Source organism: Elephantulus edwardii, unplaced genomic scaffold (genome assembly GCF_000299155.1).
Source record: "Elephantulus edwardii isolate Elephantulus edwardi_28Jun2011 unplaced genomic scaffold, EleEdw1.0 scaffold00010, whole genome shotgun sequence".
Lineage (NCBI taxonomy): Eukaryota > Metazoa > Chordata > Mammalia > Macroscelidea > Macroscelididae > Elephantulus > Elephantulus edwardii.
This window is the reverse complement of record NW_006399760.1, coordinates 8,345,393-8,351,633: the sequence shown is the minus strand read 5'-3', so window position 1 is coordinate 8,351,633 and position 6,241 is coordinate 8,345,393.

Here is a 6,241-nt window from a genome sequence, read left to right as displayed (position 1 = left end):
TAGTGGCTGTACCATTTTACATTCCATCAGTAGTGAATGAGAATTCCAACCTTTCCAGTAATTATTGTTTGTTACTTGTTAAATTTTTCTATTGTTGCTGAGGTGACATGATATAGTTGTTTTGAAGAGTTTTCTTTTTAAAGAACAATCCAGTTTGAAAGAACTAACAAATTTTCTATTTTCATTTATATATATGAAACAAAGCATCAAATATTACTCTTTATAGTACTGTCTCTAGAAGTGAATCACCCGATAAAGTTTTATAAAACTCACACACATGAAATTAAACTTAGAAATTTATATTCTACATTTCTTACAGCCCAAAGCCACAAGGTCTTCAGAAAATAATAGCTTTGTATATTTTCCATTCCTCATGCTCATAGCACCAATTCTGATGACTTGTAACAGAAGCTGATGAGCTCAAATGTCTTAGAGATGATGATGATGGCATAACAGAAGACACAGTTCGGGTCTGTTTTTCATAGGGTCGCTATGAGTGGTACTCATACGAGAGCAGTTAACAAAAACAATTGAATTATTATTTGTTTTGAGGTTTTTAAATTTTAATGAAACTTTACAGAGACTTCAGAGTTTCATTCACTCATTGTTACACACTTTCCACCCTGGCCACCCTTTGCCCCCAGTTTGCTACTCTTTGTAAAGTATAAGAAAAAAAAATTATTTCATTATTATACCCCACCCCACCCCACCCCATCCCCAGTCCTCTCAATACACAGCTTTCATTCTGGACTCTTATCATGACAATAATACCAAATGATTTCTTTCTCCTAAACAGTTCTCTTCCCTCGTCTGTTTCAATGCAGTATACATTATTTATCCCTTTTTAGTTTCCCCCCAACTCTGATGTCAATCATGCTTTACAACTGTAGCATAGTGCAGTATTTGTCCTTTTCTGACTGAAATATTTCACTCAGCATAATGTCCTCCAGGGTCACACATTTTGAATAATATTTCATGAGGTCCTTGTTTTTCAATGCAGTATTCCATTGTGTGAATATACCAGAGCTTCTCCTAGCCATTTGTTTGTTGATGGGCACTTGGGTTGTATTCAACTCTTTGCTACTGTGAACAAAGCTACAATAAACATCGGTGAGCATATATCTGCTTAGGTGGTAGTTCTGGTTTCTTTAGGGTGTATCCAGTAGTGGAATTGCTGGGTCAAGTGGTATTTTTATTTTGTCACTATTTGAGAAAGTGTCATATGTCCTTCCATAGTGGTTTCACCATTTCACATTCCCACCAAAAGTGAATAAGGGTTCCAGTTTCTCTGCAACCTCGCCAGCATTTGTTGTTAGCTGTTCTGTTAAGTTTCCCTATTCTTACTGGGGTGAGATGATATCTCATAGTAATTTTGATTTGCACATTTGTAAGAGGTAGGGATTTTGAACATTTCTTCATGTGTTTGCCACCTGAATGTCTTCTTGGGTGAAGTATCTGTTCATATTCTGTGCCCAGTTTTCTACTGGGTTGTTTACTTTTATCTTGTTGTGGTGCTCAAACATTTTATAAATTCTAGATATAAGTCCCTTACCAGACATGTCATTAACAAATAATTTTCCCCAGTTTATGGCTTCCCTTTTTACCATGTTGGAGAAGTTTTTGGATGTGCATAGGGTTTTGCTTCTTAGAGGGTCTCATCCATCTTTTTTTATCCTCTTCTGGTTTTAGGTTTTTCAGGATTCTTGGAAGACTGTTTATGTTGTGGATTAGGGCTTCTAGAGTCCTTCCAAGCTTTTCTCTAATGAAATTTATAGTCCTTGGTTTTAGTCCTAGGTCCTTGATCCACTTTGAGTTGGATTTTGTAGTGAGGTGTGGATCTTGCTTGAGTTTTCTACAGATAGTTTTCCAAAGGCTGTCAATTCCCCACTGAATTGATTTTCTCTCCTTTTCAAAACCAACTGACCATAGGTAGGTGGACTTATTTCTGGCTCTCAATTCTATTCCATTGATCTATGTGTCCGTCATTGTACCAGTACCATTCTGTCTTGACCACCATGGCAATGCAGTAAGATTTGAAATCAGGGAGTGAGATGCCGCCTACACTGTTTTCCTTTTTAAGGAGTGCTTTGCTTATTTGGGGTCTCTTTCTATTCCAAATGAAACTGGAGATTTCCTTTTATTCCCAAGTATCTCATGATTAATTATGAGGGATATTGTTTTTTCTTAGCTCCAGCACTGTATACTCTTTGTTACTGTAAAGAAATCTAATTAATTTTTGTATGATGATCTTGTATCCTGTCACTTTGCTGAATTGTTCAACTATGTCCGGTAGTTTTCTCTCTGAGTCTTTAGGGTTTTCTAAGTATACTATCATATCATCTTCATAGAGAGATAATTTTACCTCCTCTTTGCCAACTAGAATACCTCCTGTTTTCTTCTCTTGTCTTATTACTATCGCTAAGACTTCCAATACAATATTGAATAAGAGAGATGATAGTGTGATTCTTTGCCTAGTTTCTGTTTTTCAAAGGGAATTCCTCTAATGTCTCTCAACTGAGAAAAATGTTGGCTTTACGGTTTGCATATATATTTCTACAATATTGACAAAATTCCCCTCTAATTCTATTTTGTCAGGAAAGGGTGTTGGATTTTGTCATAGGCTTTCTGATGAATTACATTATTTATTTTTCTTATGTTGAACCTTCCTTGCATATCTGTTATGAATCCTACTTGGTCATGGTAAATTATTTATTTATTTTTTATCATTGGGATTTTATTGGCCAGGGTTTTATTCACGATTTTTGCATCTGTGCGCATGAGAGATATTGGCTATTATTTTTTTGTTTCCTTTTTTAAAATTATTTTTCATAAAACTTTACAGAGATTTAGGGTTTACATTCATTCACTGTTGCTCTTTTCTTCCTGCCCACCCTTTCCCCTCCAACTTGTTCTTCTCTTTGAAAATTAGATGAAAAATTATTTTATTTTTATACAATCCCTCTGGCCCTCTCAAGTCCACTCCACTGTGCAACCATTATTCTGGACTCCTGTCATGACAATAATACCTGGTCTTATATCCCTTTTAACATTCTCTCCCTCATCTGTTTCAAGGCAGTATACATTCTTTATAGCCTCTTTCTCAGCATTCCCTCAATCTCAATGTCATTCCCGTTTACAACAATGGTCCTATGTAATATTTATCCTTTTCTGACTGAAATATTTAACTCAGCATAATGTCCTCCAGGGTCACCCAATTTGTATTATATTTCATGAGATCCTTGTTTTTCAATGCTGCGTAGTATTCAACTGTATGAATATACCAGAGCTTTTCTGTCCATTCATTTGTTGATGGGCACTTGAGTTGTTTCCAACTTGTTGCCATTGTGGACAAAGCCACAATAAACATTGGTGAGCATATATCTGCTTGGATGGCAGTTCTGGTTCTTTAAGGTATATTCCCAGAAGTGGAATTGCTGGGTCAAATGGTATTATTTTGTCACTATTTCAGAAAGTGCCATATGGCCTTCCATAGTGGTTGCACCATTTTACACTTCCACAAACAGTGAAAAAAGGGTTCCAGTTTCTCCGCCACCTCATCAGAATTTGTTGTTTGCTATTCTTACTGGGGTGAAATGATATACTATATTTGTTTTGATTTGCATCTCTCTTAGAGCCAGAGATTTTGAACATTTCTTCATGTGCTTGTTGACCATCTAAATTTCTCCTCTGGTGAATGTCTGTTCATATCCTGTGCCCATTTTTCAATTGGATTGTTTACCTTGATCTTGTTGTGAAGCTCAAGTATTTTATAAATTCTAGATATCAGTCCCTTGTCTGACACATCATTACCAAATATTTGTTCCCAATCTGTAGCTTCCATTTTACGCTATTGGAGAAGTTTTTGGATGTGCATAGGGATTTGATTCTTAGAAGGTCTCATTCATCTTTTTTATCCTCTTCCGATTGTAGATTTTCCAGGATGCTTGTAGGAGTGTTCATGTTGTGGATTAGGACTTCGAGAGTTCTTCCAGGCTTTTCTTTAATGAAGTTTATATTCTTTGGTTTAAGTCCTGGGTCCATGATCCACATTGAGTTGTTTTTTTGTGTATAGAGTGAGATGTGTATCCTGCCTGAGTTTTCTGAAGATAGTTTTCCAATTTTGCCAACAACATTTGTTAAAAACGCTGTCATTTTCCTACTTAACTGATTTCATCTCCATGTCAAAAATCAGTGAGCCATAGGCAGATGGGCTGATTTCTGGCTTCTCAATTCTATTCCATTGATCTATGTGTCTGTCATTGTACCAGTATCTCACTATCTTGACCACCATGGCAGTGTAGGAGGAATTTAAATCAGGGGGTGAGGTGCCTCCTACATTGTTTCTCATTTTAAATAATGCTTTGCTTACTTGGGGCCTCTTTCAATTTCAAATGAAATTGGAGATTGCCTTTTCCATCTCGTTGAAGAATGTAATTGGTATTTGCATTGGGATTACAATCAATGTGTAAATTGCCTTTGGTAGTATTGTCATTTTCACAATATTGAGTCTTCCTATCCATAAGCAAGGGATATTTTTCCACTACTCCAGGTCTCTTTTTGTTTCTTGTAGTAATGTTTTGTAATTTTCTTTGAATAGATCCTTTGTGCTTCTGGTTAGATCCTAAGTAATTAATCTTGTGATTAGCTATCGTGAAGAATATTTTCTTTCTTAGCTCCAGTTCTCTATTCTCGTTGTCACTGTAGAGAAATCCAATTGATTTTTGTATGTTGATCTTGTATTCTGCCACTTTGCTAAAATGGTCAATTATGTCCAGTTGTTTTGTTTCTGAATCTTTAGTGTTTTCTAAGTATACTACATATCATCTGGTTAGAGAGATAATTTTACCTACTCTTTGCCAATTTGGATGCCTCTTATTTCCTTCTTTTGCCTGATTGCTATAGCTAAGACTTCCAATACAATATTGGATAGGAGAGGTGATAGCAGGTATCCTTGCCTAGTTCTTTTACTCAAGGGGAATTCCTTTAATCTCTCTCCATTAAGAACTATGTTAGCTCTTGGGTTTGTGTACATACTTTTTACTATGTTGAACAAATTCCCTTCTAATCTATTTATAGAATGTTATAATCAGGAAAGGGTGTTGGATTTTTGCAAAGGCCTTTTCTGCATCAAATGATAGTATCATTTGGTTCTTGTGCTTTGCCTTTTTAGTATGATGATTTACATTGATTGTTTTTCTTATGTTGAAACATCCTTGCACACCTGCTATGAATCCCACTTGGTCATGGTGCATTATTTTTTTTATGTATCTTTGGATTCTATTGGCCAAGATTTTAATCAGCATTTTTGTGTCCATGTTCATGAGATATTGTCCTATAGTTTTCTATTTTGGTGGTATCTTTACCTGGCTTTGGTATCAAAGATATGTTTGCTTCATAGCATGAGTCTGGGAGAATTCTATCTTTTTCTGTTTCCTGAAATAGTTTGTGTCGAATAGGTGACAGATCTTCTCTGAATGTTGGTTAAATTCACTTGTAAAGCCATCTGGTTCAGGGCTTTTTTTTTTGGTGGAAGTTGTTGTATTACCTTTTCAATTTCTTCCTTTGTAAGGAGTCTGTTCAGGTGTTCAATTTTGGTTGGGGTCATTTTAGGTAGCTTGTCAATTTCCAAGTATTTGTCCTTTTCCTCTAGATTTTAATATTTGTTTGAGTATAGTTTTTCATAATATTCCAATGTAGCCTTTTTGTTTTAGGTGGTTCTATTGTGATGTTGCCCGTTTCATCTCTTATTTGTGTTATTTGTGTCTTTTTTCTTTTATTTTGTTAGTTTTGCTAGTGATTTGTCAATTTTACTGACCTTTTCAAAGAACCAACTTCTAGTTTTGTTGATGGTTTCAATGGTTTTTTGGTTTTTTATTTCATTTATTTCTGCTCTAAGTTTTATAATTTAAATTTTTTTAGAGGGTGTTAGGTTTTCTTGCTATCCTTTTTCAATTTGTTGGAGATGTTGTATTAGAGAGTCAAAGGTCATTTGTTCCTACTTTTTGATGTGTTTACTTATTGCTATAATTTGGCTTCTGATTACAGCTTTGGCTGTTTCCCAGAGTTTTCATAAGCAGTGTTTTCACTGTCATTTATTTCAAGATACTTTTTTGTTTCATTTTCATTTCTTCTAGTATTTACTCATGTTCAAGGAAGATGTTGTTCAGCTTCTAAATGTATATTTTTCCTTCTTTATCCTCTTGTTATTAATTTCTAATTTTGTAGCATTGTGGTCTGAAAA